Source organism: Leptodactylus fuscus, chromosome 1 (genome assembly GCF_031893055.1).
Source record: "Leptodactylus fuscus isolate aLepFus1 chromosome 1, aLepFus1.hap2, whole genome shotgun sequence".
NCBI classification, from domain to species: domain Eukaryota; kingdom Metazoa; phylum Chordata; class Amphibia; order Anura; family Leptodactylidae; genus Leptodactylus; species Leptodactylus fuscus.
Window position 1 is genome coordinate 327,651,518 of NC_134265.1, and position 20,181 is coordinate 327,671,698.

The following is a 20,181-nucleotide window of genomic DNA, read 5'->3' on the forward strand; positions in this document are numbered from 1 at the left end:
TGCAGTAAAAGCACACCGACCTCATAGACTATAATTTGGTATGTGTGCTTGCCGCGCGCTGCCCGCACGAATCATGCGGGCAGGAAAGTAGATTGTGAAGTACTTTCCTGTCCACATGATCCCTGCGGAGATCTGGCAGCAAGCACACGGACCCCATTATAGTCTGTTGGGTCCCTGTGCTTTCACTGACACACCACTTGCACCAGACGGAATACCAGATGTGAACAAGGCCTAACACCTGAAACGACAGAGGCAATTCAAAGTTCTAAAACTCAGCCACTCTCATGCATTGGGATTTAAAAAGAGAGGGAGGTTAGAAGGAATTGGAAGGTGTAACCCCACAGCGGACCGTGATTGTCATGAGTTGATGATTGCTGAAACAATGGGATTGTGAAATGTTACTGAAACACCATTGACTAACCCTGATCCTGAGTAATTTGTGGGAACAAGGTAAATTGCCAATAACTTATTAGAATTTGTATGTAATATACTGATTAAATGGTTACTGAAGGGGCAGGGAGAATTATATGGGGGCTACTTGAGGGGACACTATATTGTGTATGCCACTTCAGGGGACATTACCACTATCCAACCATATCAGCTTTATATAAGAATCTGCCATTAAGACAAGTTACCACAAGATGGCAGTATGGTACAAACAGTAATAGTGCCCTCCAGAGCTGTCAGAGTACTGTATCTGTATGATGAGATCCATATTGTAGCCTCTAACAGGGTCCAAAGGATGAATACTAGTCTGAATATATCCAGAGAAAACAGACAGGTGCACAAATGAGAACAAAAGGATGTGCTGTCTTACAGAGACAAATCTACAACAGTGCATACAATCTGAAATTGTATGGTTTATTAATTGATATCATTTACTTTTGCAGCCCAAGACCTCTCTCATACACTGATGTTCCTACCAACAAGTCAGAAACAGCTGTATCCAGGTGAGAATTAGGCCAGACACTTACGTTACACAGACAGCTGTAGGCTAGGGGTAGGGCTTAGCATAAAACGGAGTAGAGTTAAGCAGGAAGAGGTGGTGCTTAATGTGGAACTCCTATTTTATTTTATTTTTTTGCTATTCTGACATGGGGGTGCTTCGTAACCATTTTTTGTAAAAGACTTTATTAGCCTATTTAACTTCCTTTTTATTATAAAACAGGCAGTAATATTCTCCTTGGGAATCCTCTAATTGAGCTGCTGCTAGGGAAAGTCTCTACATAGTTATATTGTGAATATGCAAAAATTAAGCATTTACCAAAGGGGAGATGGTCGCTTCATATGGTTGTAACTCTGGTTTTACACCTTGAAAAATGGTTCTGGTATCATAAAATGCTGAGCTTCCCATCTTTCATATGCTGCAGTACTAATTATAATCTGAGGTATCACTAGTTAAAACTCAGTTAGGTATTTGAACATACCCCGCAGATCCAGCTGCTCCAGGACAGCACGGCTCCTGGCAATGTTGACAGAGCCACGCTGACTATAGTGGAGAGTTTAACTACTGCAATACAGTACCATTGATGTATATGAGGCAGCACTGCGTGTAGCGATGCTGCACTTTGTATGGCCAGAGGGCAATGCAGCATCCCAAAATTACTGGGATCCGGACTGTCCTGGATCAGCAGATCTGCGACTCCAGGTGTTGGACCTATCCTATTTGATGTGAGCACCCTTTGGAGGAGGAGTCCAGGAAATGATGATATGGCTCCCACAAATATTCCCATGATCTTAACATCATCCAGTCTGTCTTGGATTACATGAAGAGAGAGAAGGATTGGAACAATTCTTCATCTTCAGAAGATCTGTGCTTAGTTCTCCAGGATGGCGGGAACAACCGCCAAGAACTGTCTACAAGTGTCCCAAGATGAATTGATGGAAGACAAAGGGCAAAGGGCAAAGTGCAGCATCCCAGAGTGCTCCTGCTTTTATTTGTTTGTCTTTTGTGCCTCTGGATTGTGTTTTCATGTCCTGTGTTCCATATAATATGCACTTTTATTGCTTTCCAGCTTTCCTCTTCTTGTTTCCCTGTAGGTTAGCTCTGTGTTTTATACCTTGACCCATAGTACTGCCCTGGCCTATCACAGGCCACCGGGAGAGGTCTGGGAGACCTAGGTCTCCTGTGGGAGCCGTTAGGCCTAGTTCACATGGGCTAGTGACTACGTATTTTGGTCTTGATTTTGAAGAGGGAAGCGCATCAGAATCAGCATCAAAATGCAGCTGTAGCGGCTTCCGACAGTCGTGGCTTCCTGCTCCGGAGTAGGTCCAAATGAATGGGCCTAGTCCGGAGGGATTGTCTTGATACGGACGCACCGTGGCGATTTCCACCGGTGCATCCGCCTCAAGAAAGGGCAGCTTGCTTCTTTTATCGGCAAGCGAGAACAAACCGCTAGCAGAAAAAAGATTGCTAGCAGTCTACATCGACCTCTATTGTGAGGGGGCAGATTTTGAGGTGGATTCTGTGCCAAAATCCGCCCCCCTCTTGCCCCGTGTAAACTAGCCTTTACAGCCCCGGTTGTGTGCTGGAGAGTAGTCTAGCAGTTTGTGGTGTGACTGGGTATGCTGCTCTGCACACTGAGGCCTAATGGTTTCTTACTCAGCTCCTGAGGAGGAGGAAGAATATTGGCTGAGGCTCTTACTAAAGACAGCCCTGAGCCAAGGAGTTTCAGTTGAGTGGAGTCTGTTGACAGGAGGTGTTGTCCCAGCACTTTCTATAAAGGTAATCAGACCCCTTTCAGGAATACCCTTAAGTATAGCCCCCAGTATCTGATGCTGGAGGAGGCTGTGGAGTGTTGTAGAGTACGGAAGTAGAGCCTTAAAGGGGATGTCCAAGCAAAAATGGACAGGCCGTTTAAGGAGTAAATAGACAGGGGGCAGTGAAAAAAAAAAAAAAATCATACTTAATTTTCTATGGTTCTCCAGAGCCTCCCGGATTGGTCTAGTCTTCTTCTCACGGGACCGCTGAGGCCAATCAGTGGAAGGGATCCGTAAAGTCTCAGCAAGTGAACAGTTTCACTTTGAGAAGATGCCGGAGCAGAGGGACCGGAACGTGCTGGGAGGACACTGGAGCATCGGGGACAGGTGAGTATGATTTTTTTTTTTTTTTTTAATTTTTGCCTCCTCCCCCAGTTGTCCAGGCATTAAAAAATGCCTGGACAACCCCCTTTAACATCCCTGGGCATCCTCCCAAGATCAAGGCTGGGGGTGTTCAACATTGGAGAACTACAACGCCCATTTGGAAGCTGCTTGTTGTATTGCTGTTGAATTGCTGAGTAAAGTGACACCCTGTTTCCACGTCACATCTGTCTGCCTGAGCTGTTCCTGCCTTACCATCAGGGCCCTTACGACTTCCATCACACCGGCTCAGAGTAGAGAGGTCACCTCTCCAACTGCAAACTACTACCTCCATCATCCAGGTAGTGCTGCAGGACCCCCTCATCCGTGTCCAGCTTAGGGGCAGAGCTGGGGACAGTGGTTGAATGTGCTCGGCCTAGCTGGTGGCACATCATCCGCCATTACTATTCCCATCCTCCATCTGAGCTGTGGCAAATGGTCACACCAAATATTGATGGGATTTAGATTTGTCTTTTCTTAGTTTTGTTAAATGACAACAATAAACCATTAACTCTTCTATTGCTGAATACCTTCTTACTGCCTAACATTTGCGCAGTACTGTATATAGTGTATGGCTTGTACATTTGTCTGATTTGTGTCCCTATGAGACAACAGGCAGGCCATTATCCAGAACAAAGCCAGTTCTTCAGATTTACTGCATGAATCTGTCCTTTCCTATCTAATTCACTTTGTATGAAAGCGACATTTTAGATTTCCCTTGAGAAGCGTTTTAGAGGGTAAAAGCAGAATTCTCTGCTCCATTTACAAACTGCAAGAAGTGCTGAGGGAAGCAATGTGGCGTGTCCGCGTCAGGTGGATGACTGCGCATTGTTCTAATACAATACCAGGGGCGAGCAGGTTTTTACCATAAACTATGAGCAAATGTTAAATATGTATTCAGGTCACAGAGAGATCACGACCTTCACTCATAGCATTTCTGTACATCATGGTAAAAACCTTTCCGGTGTTTTCTAGAACATTTCAGTTATCAGACAGGTCAGGAATATTAAAGGGGTTGTCCAGGCTTAAAGAAGACACATCCTTTGGTATCTCTGCCCCGGGTGCCGAAGATACCGATATCCCTTCACTGTCACTGTCTTACCACCTTAAGGGTCATCACTGGATGGTAAGAAACGCTCCCTCTGACACTACAAGGCTATGCAGGAGTACTGTCAGAGGTGGCGTTACTTACCGTCAATCGTAGATGATAGTCTGTAAAGCCCTCCTTTGACAGTGGAGAGATAATGGGTGCCGAAATTAATGGCACGGATATCTCTGGAAATCAGGCCATTGACCTAGGATGGAGGAGAATCAGCGTGTGCATGGTCACTTTGATTTTTACTTTCAGAATTTGGATAGCAAACAAAAGAAAAATAGTTGAAATCTATTTTTTTTTCTAAAAAAACCTCCATTTTGCATTTTTTTGCAGTTTTCCAGAACATCATACAGAATATTAAATGTTACCAATTTGAAGTACAAGCCGTCTCACAAAAAATAAGCCCTCATACAGATCTGTGTACCAAAAATTAAAAAAGTTAGATAGTAAAAAAACCAAAAATCGAAAAATGTCTGCTGTGAGAAATGGTTAACATGGCATCCACTCAGAACCAGAGGAGGTGTCATAACTATTCGGTACTCACAATGAGTAGGTTTGTGGCCCCAAGTCCATCCCCCCACCTCTCTGCTCATGGCTCCCTAAGTCACTTTACACAAGTGATCTAAGGATCGCAGTTTCAAACCCTGATGAGGCTAAAAAAAATATAAAATAACATTTTTAAAAATAGTAATATGTATATATATTTCCTACTAATACTATAAATGTGAAAGTTTGTGAGTTTGGATGTTTGCTACTCAATCTCGCAAAAACTTCTGAATGGATTTGGATGAAATTTGGCACATAGATAGTTTGTAACTGGATTAACACATCAGCTACTTTTTATCCCAGTAAATGACATGGCTTCACAACTGTTATGAATTTATGTTCACATACTATATTACACTGCTCTTGGCAGCAGGCTGATAAGGCCAGGTCTGTTATCTCTCTATGTAAACACACAGCTGACCCTGAGTCCATTGTGTTCATGCATTAGCATATTGTCTGATCTGCTCAGGGCACTGCTGACACACTGGATGGTAAAACACCTTTAATCCAAATTGGCCATTTGCCAATTTTAAACATGCCAGGAAAAAAAATAAATCAAATTTGTGGCAAAATTCTAAAACAACAAGATCTATGAAGGTAGCCAGAAGTCACAGACTTCTCCTCAAGCGGAGCTCAGGAGGATTGAGTAAGGTAGGTGTCAAGCGTCTCTTAGAGCAGCCGAAATGCTTGGAGCAGGCGAATCATCGACGCCAACAACATGCTCATTATATGGTGTACCAGCGAGCTGCTCAGATGCCGGAACAATCACGGGCACAGCGTGAGGAACGAGTTCAGCGGCAGGCCAGCTTGACAGTAGCTGAAATGCTGGAGCAGAAGGATCATCGACGCCAACAGCACGATCATTATATGGCATCCCAGCCAGCTCCTCAGATGCCAGAACAATCACAGGCATGGAGTGAGGAACAAGTTCAGCAGCAGGACAGCTTGAGAACTCCCGAAACGCCAGAGCAGGCAAACCATCAACGGCAGCAATTTGCTGAATATAGGCGGATCATTGTAGCCAACAACACGCAGACGAAGTTGCGGACAGAGGCTAGTATATATACATATAAAAATAAATAATATACATATTGTTCAAACTTTTGGATTTTTGTAAAGGCATTCAAACTAATTAAATCTATAGAATTTGATCATTAAAAAAAAAAAAAGGTATTACACAGTGAATGCCCTAAACCATCTCCTCCCAAAAATTAGTCAAGTGCTATTTTTTTTTCCGCTTTGCAGTAGATCGTATGGAGTCTTTAGCGGACCCTCTACCAAGTGCAATTTGTCATGCAAAAAATAAGCCCTCTTACGGCTCTGTGAACATATATATAAAAGTTATGCCTGCGGATTTAAAAAAAATTAAAATGAAAAACGAAAACGATAGTCCATCCATGGAAACCCTTTAGGTAAATTGCAGCTTAGCAGGCAGGCAGTAGCAGCAGGAGCCTGGAGATTGGCCAGCATTACTGCAGATTACATGCATGGCTGTCCAGAACACAGGCTCACCGCTTGAGCTGATTAGGTCTAATTCAAGAAGACTGAAGATTACAAGTAAAAATAGTAAGGAGATAGCGGAGAGGCTGCCTGCAATGACAATCCACGAGACGCTTCACTTCTTCATACATGAAAGAGGAGCAGATTTAGCTGACATATGTATAAAGCTGTGTCATTAATCATGATAATGCTCTTAGTGTCGCTACATTCCTGGATCGGGTACGTGAGAACCATTGTCCGGGAGGTCAGGTGACAACGATATTAATTTGCTTTTTTTTTTAGAAAGACAACCATTTCCATGTTAGACATGCTCCTCTTCCTGAGGCCACGACATAGCTGACAACTACTGTATACACAAAATGGCCCATGCCTTTAATAAATTTTGCAAGTTTTATGACTCCTCTGTTCTAGCCCCTTTAGATCTGGAAGGCACGGGAGACCTATTATGCCTTGTATGACAAATTTTTAACACGTCAGGTTTTTATAAAAAAAAATTTTTTCCTTTTTACGCAACCCTTACCACTTTCAGGAAAGAGAGCGTGGTGAGGATATAAGGTGGGCAGATTTATGGTCATTTATACCAAAAAGAAAAAATTAGGTTGGCAAACTTGGTCATAAGACCAAGAACATTGCCCTTTTTAAGTCTATAATCACACTTACATATGGTGGGACCAGCACAGCATCATGGCTTCCATTAGGACCCATGTGCAGAATAGACATTTTAGAAACTGCTTTTTTTGGGGGGGGCCAGACACAAAGTCAGACATGCAGGACTTTGAAAGAGTTTTTTTTTCTTATATTAAACTACAATAGTATTGCACTGTGTCTACATAATGTATTGGTATATAGAGATATCTCTATATGGCATTACTTTGTATTTTAATCCTATCATTAAAACACAATTTTTTGTGACTAACACGTAGGGATAGCCTTAAGAAAGGCTATTCTTCTCCTACCTTTAGATGTCTTCTCATGCAAATGAGTTCTCTCGCAGCACTGGGGGCGGGCCTCAGTGCTCAAACAGCACTGGGGATGTCTCCAATGCTGCGAGAGAACTCTCCAGAGATGCCTCCATCTTCTTCAGGAACGGCCTCTTCACGCGTCTTCTTCCGGCACTTACTTACTGTGTAAGCGGCCATTTTTTGCACAGTCAGCTCTGCCCGAGGCCTAGAAGTTTGACCCTGAGTGCTGGAAGAAGACGTGTGAAGACTAGAGATGAGCGAGTAGTGAAATATTCGAGATTCAATATTCGTTTCGTGTAGAGCCTCAATATTCGACTACTTGATCGAATATTGAATCTCATTATAGTCTTTGGGGAAAAATGTTCGTTTCAGGGGAAACCACTATTCAACTAAAGGAGAGTCACCAAGTCCACGAGTAGCGGGAGGAGAGTGTTTAGGAGGAGCGCTGTGCAGTTAAAGGGCATGGACCACATAGACTATAACGGTTCCATGCGCTTTAACGGCACAGCGCTTGTAGTTGCACTGATATTCCATTCGGGGGGTCCTCCTGCAGACTCCTTCCAGACGGAAGGCAAGCGCTAAAGTGAACTTATCCTCCTGTAGAACCAACATTGATTGACCGAATGCTATACACTGTATAGCATTCGGCCAATCAAAGCTGGTTCTGCAGCAGGCTCTTCTTTGCTAGTCAGGAGAGCTGGCAGCTTGTGGTTATGCGGGAGCTGACTTTTTCTCATAGGAATGCATTGACCAGCGTTGATTGGCCAAATGCTATACAGTGTACAGCATTCGGCCAATCAGCACTGGTTCTGCCGGAGGCTCGTCTGTGAGGAGGTGGAGTCTAAGACCGAACCACAATGGAGACTGCTGTGGTCCGATCTTAGACTCCGCCTCCTCACAGACGAGCCTGCTGCAGAACCAGCGTTTTGGCCGAATGCTGTACACTGTATAGCATTTGGGCCAATCAAGTTCACATTAGCGCTTGCCTCCCATCCGGAGTTTTGCAGCACAAGCAAGAGGGTGCACGGAATGTTCACCGTGCACGAGCGACTGATTTGCATATCCATTTCAAAGGTAATTAACAAAAAATGGTGGGGGGGGTTCTTTTTTAAAAACGACTAGCAGCACCTGAATAGCCCTTTTAAAGGCTATTCAGGCATACCTTTATCTAAAAACCCTAAGATCTAATGATAGAGCCCCTTTAAAAAAGCCACTTTTGCCGTGACTTGCTATTCGTGAGTTTGCTATAGAGTCCCTGTGTTGTTCCGAAGCTGACACTGGCAGGGACCTGCGCCTCACAGTTTGAGAAGCCCTGATTTAGCCATCACTGTACACATGGGATATATCATCAATATGGTCTTTTCTTTGTGAGTCATTTGTCATGTGGGGTATTCTCAGCTCAGTCCCATTCAAGTGAAAAGAGCTGAACTGTATGTCTGTTCACAGAGCATTTTGTGAGACAAGATGCATTTTGTAAACAGCAAAAATATGTCATAATTAGAGATGAGCGAACAGTAAAATATTCGATATTCGTATATTATAGCTGCTCAATATTCGACTATTCGAACGAATATTGAACCCCATTATAGTCTATGGGGGAAAATGCTTCGTTTCAGGGGATCCCACCATTCGACTCAGGAGAGTCACTAAGTCCACTAAGACACCTCAGCAAATGATGCCAACACCCTGGAATGCAACTGGGACAGCAGGGGTAGCATGCCTGGGGGCATCTAACATGCCCAAGTCACTGTATTATGTTGGGATCCCTGTCAGCTTGCGATATGCGCGACCTGACTTTTTCCCATAGGAATGCATTGACCAGCATTGATTGGCCGAATGCCATACAGAGTACAGCATTCGGACAATCAACGCTGGTTCTGCCGGAGGCTCATCTGTGAGGAGGCGGAGTCTAAGATCGGACCAGAATGGAGACTGCTGTGGACCTCCACCGGCAGAAACAGCGATGATTGGCCGAATGCTATACTTTGTAGGGCATTTGGCCAATCAACGCTGGTCAATGCATTCCTATGCCGTGGGGCCACACGGTGGCTCAGTGGTTAGCACTGCAGCCTTGCAGCGCTGGAGTCCTGGTGTTCAAATCCCGCCAAGGGCATAAAACCATTGCAAGGAGTTTGTATGTTCTCCCCGTGTTTGCATGGATTTCCATCCCATATTCCAAAAAAGACATACTGATAGGAAAAAATGTACATTGTGCGCTCTATGTGGGGCTCACAATCTACATTATAAAAAAAAAAAAAAAAAATGCATTCCTATGCCGAGATGTAGCAGAGCTGGCTGTGCACTGAGCTTGGCTACTCCGGAGATGCATCCGAGCCAAGCGCACGGCCGGCACTGCTACATCGGAGAAGAAGCAGAGCTGGCCGTGCGCTGAGCTCGCCTACTCCGAAGATGCAGCCGAGCTGAGCGCACAGCCAGCACTGCTACATCGGACATGAAGCAGAGCTGGCAGTGCACTGAGCTCGACTACTCCGGAGATGCAGCCGAGTTGAGTGCACAGCCAGCACTGCTACACCGGAGATGAAGCAGAGCTGGCCGTGCTCTGAGCTCCGTAAGTCCGGAGATTCAGCAGAGCTAAGCACACGGCCAGCACTGCTACATTGGACATGAAGCAGAGCTGGCCGTGGACTGATCTTGGCTACTCCGGAGATGCATCCGAGCTGAGCGCACAGCCAGCACTGCTACATCGGAGATAAAGCAGAGCTGGCCGTGCGCTGAGCTCGAATACTCCGGAGATGTAGCTGAGCTGAGCGCATGGCCAGCACTGCTACATCGGAGATGAAGCAGAGCTGGCCGTGCTCTGAGCTCGGCTACTCCGAAGATGCAGCCGAGCTGAGCGCACAGCCAGCACTGCTACATCGGACATGAAGCAGAGCTGGCCATGCACTGAGCTCGGCTACTCCGAAGATGCAATGCAGCCGAGCTGAGCGCACGGCCAGTACTGCTACAACGGAGATGAAGCAGAGCTGGCAGTGCGCTGAGCACGGCTACTCCGGAGATGCAGCCAAGTTGAGCGCACAGCCAGCACTGCTACACCAGAGATGTAGCAGAGCTGAGTGTGCGCTGAGCTCTGCTACACCCGAGATGCAGCAGAGAAGAGTGTGCAGCAAGGTTCAATGCACACTCAGCACTGCTACATCTCAGATGCAGCAGAGCTGAATGTGCGTTGAACCCTGCTGCACACTCAGCTCTGCTGCCTCTCTGTGTGTGCTGAGCTCTGCAGCTTCTCCGTGTAATAGAGCTGTGTCAGCACTGCTACATCTGAGATCTGACCACAATGGAAACTGCTGTGGACCGATCTTAGACTCCGCCTCCTCCAGCAGAACCAGCGTTCATTGGCCGAATGCTGTACTCTATTTGGCATTCGGCCAATCAACGCTGCTCAATGCATTTCTATGGGAAAAAGTCAGCTCGCACATATCGCAAGCTCACAGGGATCCCCAAAGAGCTGAGTGAGTAACATTTCCCCCCTAAATAAAGGTAATCCCTAGCTAACCCTGCCTGTACATCTATCCCTGTCTCACAGTCACATAGTTCACAGTCTCAAATTAATCGAATGTTAAATTCACCATTCGTATAAATTGGAGGTCACCTCATTTCGGCCGCCAATTACTTCTTCCGATTTTTGTTCGATGCCTCCGTTGTCGTAGTTCCTGTCCCACTTCCCCTGCACTTGGTGCGAAAAAAGCGCCAGGGAAGGTGGAAGGGGAATCGAATTTCTACTGCGTTCGAATACCTCGAACGGCCTGATATTCAATCGAATATCTACTCGATCGAACGGTGTTTGCTCATTTCTAGTCATAATCACAAAATGTATTCACACAGCAAGTGTGAACTGAATCTAAAACTTAACTTTTAATATTTTCAAATAAAATACAGTATAAACCAGCACATCTGCGGATACAAGAAAAATACAGTTTACCAGGCAAGGCCGATTACCCAGTGTGTCCTAAAGGAACAAAATCATCTAGGTTAATACAATCGCCAAGACGATATACATATCTTATCCCAATTAGTATCTCAATACACGAGGAAGAAATACTCGCTCATCTCTAGTGAGGGGCAATCTTGCCAACAAGGTAACATCTAGGGAGTGATGAAACACGGCCTCACCCTACTCTCATCCTAGGTGCCCCAATAACTTCTGCCCTAACAAGGACAGTACCCCAAAAATCACCCTATTTCACTCTGACTGAACTGTTTTGCACACCCCTGTGTGTTTCCTTCTTAATAGTATAGGACTCCTCCGGGGGATGGGGGAATCCTAAATAACAGAGTACAAAATGAGTATTTCACCCAACAAAGAGGAATCAAAGGGCTCAACCTCAAAGTGTTGGGGGAGTCAGGTGCTCCTCACAATGGTATCACAAAATGTATGTACACTACCAGAAAAAAAAGAAATTTTTTATTTGTTGCACAGAACGTTATTTTATGACGCAGAATGTTATTCTGTGACACAGTTTAAAGGGGTTTTCCCATCTCTTTGTTTCAGCTTTGCCTGCAGTGTCTGCTTCTCACTTCCTGTATTTCTCCTCTTCTCCCTCCCCCTTTGAACAGGACACACAATCCTTATGCAGATCAGATAATATGCAGATGCTCATACAGAATGGACTCAGTGTTATCTGTGTGTTTACATAGAGAGATAACAGAGTCTGCTTTATCAGCAAACTGCAATTAGCTGAATGGATTGTCCTGCTGGCACTGTGTAAATGATGTCACTTGTCCTATCTCCCAGGTCCATGGTTATAGCAACGCTGTGTAAACAATGGAAGGAATAAGGTCACATTGCAGGCAAAGTAACATTTCTAAAGAAATATATTTAGGAATAGTCTTCAATTTACATAAGCTATCAGTATATATAGGATCCTTGTGATGGAACAACCCCTTTAATTCTGTGACATACTGTGGCTTCTTCATAAATCTGTCTGATGACCATATGGACCATGCTCCTTGCATGGGACAAAGCATTCCTTAATTGCAAGGGTTCATCTTGGCTCTAATAATGAAAAAAAAATACATTTGTCCACTGCTTGCCAACAATTGGTCACATATGGACTGCCCCATATGTTACAAGAAAAGCAAAAATAAAACCAACATAAAAATAAAGCCCTACGTGTCATCGGAAAAAGACGCAAAAATTAGTTGAATAACCCAGATGATTTTTGCTTGGCTTTATTTTACTTGCTGCTCCTTGTATCACTGTTATTTACATGCAATGAATATGTGGATAAACTACATTTCCCATGATTCATCTGTCTGTTCCCAATCTCTGTATACCCCTCTTCTACTTCACTCTACAGCTAATAAATCACTCCCACATCTGAGGTCATATGCTGCTGTGATGTTTGGTTTGCTGGCTGAACGTCTCACAGGGAGGGGTAGTAAGCTTGTAAATGAAACATCACAGCTGAGGTTAATGACCTGAAAATAAATCAGATAAAGGGTGCTGAATTTAACCAGGATATATATTAGGAAGTTTTTTGTAATGATGCATATAAATAATAATAAATGTGAGATTTCGCCTATTGATTATTTCAGTTATTAAAAAACTTTTGAGGCTGTTTTTTATTTAAAAAAAACAAAAACAAAAAAAACGTGAGCATTTAGGAAATAGAACGTCACAATGTTTTAGGATGAGGCTAAGGCCCCACGGAATATCCCGCAGCGGCAGCAACACATCGCGGTTCTTCCTGCAGAAAGTTTGCAGAGTTTTCCTTCATGGACTTTCTGTTATAATTATATCTATGGGGAAACCGGCAGCGTTTCCATAAGTATAATTGATATGCTGCAATTCCAAAACCGTGCCAGTTTTGGAAATTGCGGCATGTCTGTATTGCGTTTTTTACCGCAAAATGGGCATGGGATTCAATAGAATCCCATCCACTTTGCCGGTACTGTAAAACACCGCGATTCCTGCAAATTGCAGCGTTTCCGTCCCTTGGGGCCCTGACCTGAGGCCCCATGTTCTGGAAACTAAACTTTTTTTGTTGCTGATTTTGCTGCATTTTTTTTTTTTGAGCTAAGTCCAGGAGTGGATTGAGCAGTAGGTAAAAGTCTAAGAACTTCCTATACATTTTCCATTCCATTTTTCCATTTTGTAGACATTTTTGGCTTTGACTAAAAAAAACACAGAAAAATCTGCAACAAAAAAAGCTGCCTCAGAGACGGCTTCAGAAAACCTCTTGCGACAACATCTGCTTCAAAATCCAGATTTTTTTCTATGCCTCGAAAAATTTGTGCTACATGACTCCCTTTGACTTTCATAAAAAATATCATCTTAAGTGCATAAAAATGTATAAGCACACCATGAGTGGCAATGAACAAAAAAAAGCACAAAAAGCACCTTAAGCTGTAATATTGTAATGTGACCACTAGATGGCGCTGTTAGCGCTGTGACTCTCTTCTATAGGGAAACACGTGGTGCATGCTCTGCTGCTTCCCCGGCACTGAGCACAGACAGCACTGCAGCAGCAGCAGCACCGAGCCCAGAGACAGCTCCTCCTGACGGGATGGTGAATGGAGGCTTCATATCCACTGCTCCGTGTACCCCAGCCTGTGTGACGGCCAGCAGACTAGCAGCATCCCCTGTAAGTGCCATGCCAACCTGTCTGTGCCAGTGTCAGGGATGCCTTGGGTGTGCAGGGTATAATCTGCTTGGCTGTGCATGCTGCTCCTGCATTGCAATCCTCCCCTGATCTCCTAGCACTAGCTGTAATCCATAGCTATACATGGCTGAGGTAGGTGGCCTTCCTATAGATGTGCCTGTAATGTGCCATCTCCATGCCCTTACTATACCAGCAGCTGGCAGGAGCAGGGACCCACCCTTAACCCTTCACTGGATGCCTGCAAAGCCTGGGCGCTGCACTGAGTCTATATCGTTTGTGTAGCGTGTATATAGGTGTATATGATGTGTAGTATTCTGGACGTTGCACGCTATCCTATTCTCCGATGAGATGTCAGGCTGTCTGCCCGGCATAGATAAGGAGAATTGCAGACTTGTGTATTGCTATGAGCTGAGGGTGTGGTGGGAATCTGGCTGGTGAACTGCAGGACATACTGGAGGGGGGGGGGGGATATACACCTGTAGTATATATACTGTATACAGTAACGTAACAAGCGGTAGACCTAATATATACGCATCCTGAGATTATCAAGGTTTTTTCTTATGTATAAGGCCCTATGTACACGTCTGGTGTTTACAGTATATCGTCCGCAAGTATGGATAGTATACGGATCCATTCATGTCTATGGCCCCCTACACACAAACCAGTTTCCAGGCCATCCTCACTTTATGAAGTAGGGTTTCATACACATGATGGTGGCAATCTGTGGGTGTATACATGGTCTTCACTAATCCATCCATTCTGGAATGGGCCGAGTCACAAATGTGGACAGATATAGGACTGTAAATGTGGACCAGACACACGTCCGCAGTAACTATGGCTGTATATATGGGCCCATAGTAGTGTACAGTGTGCATGAGGCCTAGGTCCTATTCCCTGCCCATACAAGCCTTATTGCAGATTCATTATTGCGGATGACATGTTTTTTTCACGGAATACTGATCCATTTTTGCAAAACCATTACAGTCATGTGCATGTAGCCTAAATATAAAGTCAGCCTCTCCTACCAAGCTGGACGACAACCACTAGGGCCACCATTACAGGTCCTGCATGAGTTGTCATCCAGCTTTTCTCAGAAATCTGCTGTGATATGGAACAGCGGGGTATCGCTATACTAACATGACTTGGCTTTCAGGAGTTTGGGTGAGGACGTTGGTTGTCACTCATTTTTTTGGCAGCAGATATGACTAAGAAACAAGGATGGGAATGAATTGTTAGTGTTTTTGTGGGACGTGGTGTTCAGTGGTGGGTGAACAGATTTTGGGTGGCAGCAGACATTACTGTGCTCTATGTACCACTGTAATACCACCATCATACAGCTAACACTATGTTCACATCTGTGGTGGTCTGGTGCGTCTTCATAAAGCTCGCAGTGTACGTGCGTGGTTCGAGGAGCGCCAGGATGGGTTTACTGCACTCTCTTGGCTAGCAAATTCCCCGGACTTGAACCCAATGGAGAATCTGTGGGACCACCTCGATCGGGTTGTTCACACCATGGATGCTCAACCGCGTAACGTAGCACAGCTGGCCACGGCACTGGAGTCGGCATGGCTCAACATCCCAGTGATCATCATCACAACATCCCCTCTCTTCCTGCACGTCTCGCAGCGGTCCGCTCTGCCAAAGGTGCTTATTCTGGATTATGACAGGTGGTCACATTAATGTGACTGAACTGTGTAGTCTCTGTTGTTCAAGTTCAGCAGGGGACCCAAATGACGGAACAATGGACCGCTAAAACACATGGACACTGGCGGACCCCATTTACCAGTCTTCCTGTTCACTTGAATAGGGGCTTGAAAAACAGCCGATCAGACAGCCTTAGCTAGTATAAGAAGCCCCATTCCAATAGACAGATAGACCCATGTGCATGCGCGGTCATCTCTTCCAGACAAGGGTCAGGGACCTCTGCTTCTCAAGACAAATGAGGATCCCACTGGTGGGACCTGAATCTATTGGACATTTATGGCATAGGCTATGGTTATGGTTGAGAATACCTCTTTAAGTAAAATCTAACATTGACATCCTTGGGATGTGACTTGAACGGTCACTGACTACTCAGGAAATCATCTATGACTTGGTGGCCGCTATATCACTGGCGCGATCAACTGGAGTACTTGGCATGCACCAGATATAGTGTGTTTAAGTTTTGACACTCTTTAATTTAATAGTATAGAAAAGTATCTAGAAAAATGACATGGCTATGGAGTCATAAAATGTGTGAAATTGTAACTGATGTAGGCAGAAAATCGGTTTATATGTCTGCCAGTCATGATTTGGAAGGACAGAAAGGCCAAATGAATCATGCCATGTGTCCTAGTTATCTATCTGTCGTACATATAATAGCGCCATCATATTCCGCAGCACTTTACTGACATTGGCAGTCACTGTCCCATATAGGGCTCACAATCTAAGTTCCCTATCACTATGTCTTTTGAGCATGGATGGGTCCTTTGCCCATCTGCTCCATTTTGGACCCCAATTTTTTCCAATTTTGACCTCATTCTCTACATTCTCTCATACACTATTGGGGAAACTTATCATGCCTTGTTTTTTTGTGCAGGTGTTTGTGCAAAACATTGCACAAGATGATCATTTACGCCATGGTATATAAATTATGGTTGTAGCCGGAGAAAGAGATATGAAGACTGGCGTTGAATCCCACTAGGGCCTGTTTACACAACAGAATCTGCCATGGATTTTGGGGGGATTCCACCCCAAATTCTGCCCCCATACTGCCTCCCATTTAATAGAAACAGGACGCTGAAAAAATAAGCGCACTGTTGGATCTTGTGGTGGATTTTGCAGCAAATTTCGCTGTTGAGTCCGTGAATTGAGGCATCCCTCATTTTCCTCTGTCTGAACATAGTCTTACACTGTAGCCTTAGACTTATAGTATATATTTAGGGTGATGTATGTATATATGATATGAGGGTGGCATGGCATGTGGTGTTGTACACAGTCCAGTCACATGAATTAACTTGTCAAAATCCAGAATATCCACCTTTGGCAGAGCGGACCGCTGTGAGACGTGCAGGAAGAGAGGGGATGTTGTGATGATGTCACTGGGATGTTGAGCCATGCCGACTCCTGTGCCGTGGCCAGCTGCACTAGGTAACGCGGTTGAGCATCTATGGCGCGAACAACCCGATCGAGGTGGTCCCACAGATTCTCCATTGGGTTCAAGTCCGGGGAATTTGCTAGCCAAGGGAGTACAAGAAACTCATCCTGGTGCTCCTTGAACGACGCACGTACACTGCGAGCTTTATTACATGTCGCATTGTCCTGCTGGTAGACGCCATCATCCTGAGGAAAAACAATTGGCATGTAGGGGTGAACATGGTCCGCAAGGATAGATGCATACTTGTGTGGATCCATCGTGCCTTCCACAATGATGAGTGCATCCAGATGGCTGATGACACGGGCCTTCTGCGATTGGTTATTTAACGTTGACGTCAAAAGTAGGCGGTGGTCACATTAATATGACTGGACTGTGTATATTTAGGGTAATATAGACAGTAAGATGTGTCTAATCATACATAGAAGGTGATGCATGATGATATATATGCAATATCTGTAGGGTTATGTGTAAAATGACGCTGTGTATGTGGAGCGATATTTATAGGATGATACATTTTATCCTTCAGTCTATGGATTTTGTGTGCCAATTTAGGCTTCATTGACAATACCCAAAATCTAGTGGTAGCACCATATATGCATACAGCTGTGTGGCAGAGTTGAGAATTTCCCATTTGGTAAGTTGGCACACGGTAGAACACATGCAAAATATATAATATAATAATAGGAATAAATGTAATAAATCATAATAAATAAAATGTAATTTGGAAAAAATCCAAACTAAGAAACTCTAATTTTGTGTGCAAAATTTATAAACAAACAAAAATGTAATTTACCTTAATATAGAACAGTAGTTCTTAACCTTGTTTGAGGTACCGAACCCACCAGTTTTATAGGCACAATCCCCTGAAATCTTCTTTCGTGATAAATCAAATATGATTTTTTTTTCCAAATTCAAGACATAGGTATATGTTTTTTTACTGTTACACAAAATGAACCGTGCATAGGGTTCCATCGAACCCTGGTTAAGAACCACTGATATACTGTAGAAGTTTTCTCATGAATATAAACATATTTAAAATTTGTAGACAATAAAAATTAAACAATTTTAAAGATGCAAATAATGAAAAATTTGGCAGACTTTTATAGATTTTCTCTAACCATCTTAGGGGTCACATCTGTTGTCTTGATTGGTTACCAGTGGATATGACCCTAAATGCTGGAACTTTCTATGCTTCGAATTCCAGCCATGATATCCTTATTGTGTCTGGGTTATCTTCTCATACATGTAGTGTCCTCCTGATAACCAGCCATGATGTCCTTATTGTGTCCGGGTTATCTTCTCATACATGTAGTGTCCTCCTGATAACCAGCCATGATGTCCTTATTGTGTCCGGGTTATCTTCTCATACATGTAGTGTCCTCCTGATAACCAGCCATGATGTCCTTATTGTGTCCGGGTTATCTTCTCATACATGCAGTGTCCTCCTGATAACCAGCCATGGTGTCCTTATTGTGTCCGGGTTATCTTCTCATACATGTAGTGTCCTCCTGATAACCAGCCATGATGTCCTTATTGTGTCCGGGATATCTTCTCATACATGTAGTTTCCTCCTGATAACCAGCCATGATGTCCTTATTGTGTCCGGGTTATCTTCTCATACATGTAGTGTCCCCCTGATAACCAGCCATGATGTCCTTATTGTGTCCGGGTTATCTTCTCATACATGTAGTGTCCCCTCCTGATAACCAGCCATGATGTCCTTATTGTGTCCGGGTTATCTTCTCATACATGTAGTGTCCTCCTGATAACCGGCCATGATGTCCTTATTGTGTCCGGGTTATCTTCTCATACATGTAGTGTCGTTAAAATTCAGAAAAATTAAAATATTTATCTGTTAATTGTCTATAAATTTAAATATGGTTATGTTAAAGGACTGCCCCTTTAAATAAAATACAAAGAAGAGTTATTAGTCTCATCCAAGAGAAGCATCAACATTTCTGCATAATTTCCCTACCTGTACAGACTGGGAGTGTACTAGGGAAGAAGCTAGGCAAGAGAGGTGCTGCTTTTACAGAGCTTGCTCAGTGTTTAGCAGATTTTTCCAGTAATTTCCCCAAGGTGGGACTATTAAAGGATTATCTTATCTTATCTTAATAAGGTACTGTCCATTGTATAGGTAGTAACTGCCATATCAGTGGGGGCCTCCCATTGGGATCTTAACAAATCACCAGAATTGGGGTTGTGTCCTCCGATTGCTTCCACCAGCTAGAGTGCAATCTACATTAAAATGATGAAAGCAGCTTAAAGGGGCTCTATCAGCAAAATCATGCTGATAGAGCCCCACATATGTGTGCATAGCCTTTAATAAGGCTATTCAGGCACCGTTAAAGTTATATTAAACTACCCCCGTTTTAAAATAATACCCTAAAAAAGAATGTGATCTACTTACGCATCGTGCACGCAGGGCAGGCGTTCAGGGTGTGTCTTCATCTTCATCCACGCCTCCTCTTCCTCCGATGTCCTCCGGTCCCGTCCTCCTCCGGCGCTCGCGAACTGACATTGATAAAAAAAAATGCCCTGGGCGCATGCGCAGTAGCCGTAGTAGAAGCCGCATGCTACTGCGCATGCGCCCAGGGAATTTTTTTTTTATCAATGTCAGTTCGCGAGCGCCGGAGGAGGACGGGACCGGAGGACATCGGAGGAAGAGGAGGCGTGGATGAAGATGAAGACACACCCTGAACGCCCGCCCTGCGTGCACGATGCGTAAGTAGATCACATTCTTTTTTAGGGTATTATTTTAAAACTGGGGGGTAGTTTAATATAACTTTAGCGGTGCCTGAATAGCTTTTTAAAGGCTGTTCACCCATATGTGGGGCTCTATCAGCATGATTTTGCTGATAGAGCCACTTTAATACTGCCTTCCTCCGCAGAGATTGGAGAAGGACGCTGAAAAAAATAAGCATCCTGTTCAATCCCGAGGTTGATTCAGCCATGGGATCTGCGACATGAGACATAGATACATTCCTTGGGAAAATGAAGAGAAATCCAAGGCAGATGTTCAAATTCCTCTTCGTTTTTTAGCATGTGAACACACCCTTAAAGAGGTTGTCCCAGCTAAAGGATCCTATCTATACTGCTAGCTTATGTGGAATTAAGACTTTTCCTAAATATACAGTCCTATGAAAAAGTTTGGGCACCCCTATTAATCTTAATCATTTTTTGTTCTAAATATTTTGG

The 20,181-nt window shown here is 44.1% G+C and overlaps 1 protein-coding gene across 1 annotated transcript in view; it reads left to right on the plus strand.

The window, feature by feature from the left end:
* Positions 1-13,695: 13,695 nt before the first annotated feature.
* JAKMIP1 (janus kinase and microtubule interacting protein 1) overlaps positions 13,696-20,181 on the plus strand; it is a 94,888-nt gene continuing 88,402 nt past the window's right edge. Inside the window, exon 1 of the mRNA XM_075260975.1 lies at positions 13,696-13,829. The gene's annotated coding sequence lies outside the window, so the exon portion shown is untranslated. The remainder of the gene's footprint in view (positions 13,830-20,181) is intronic.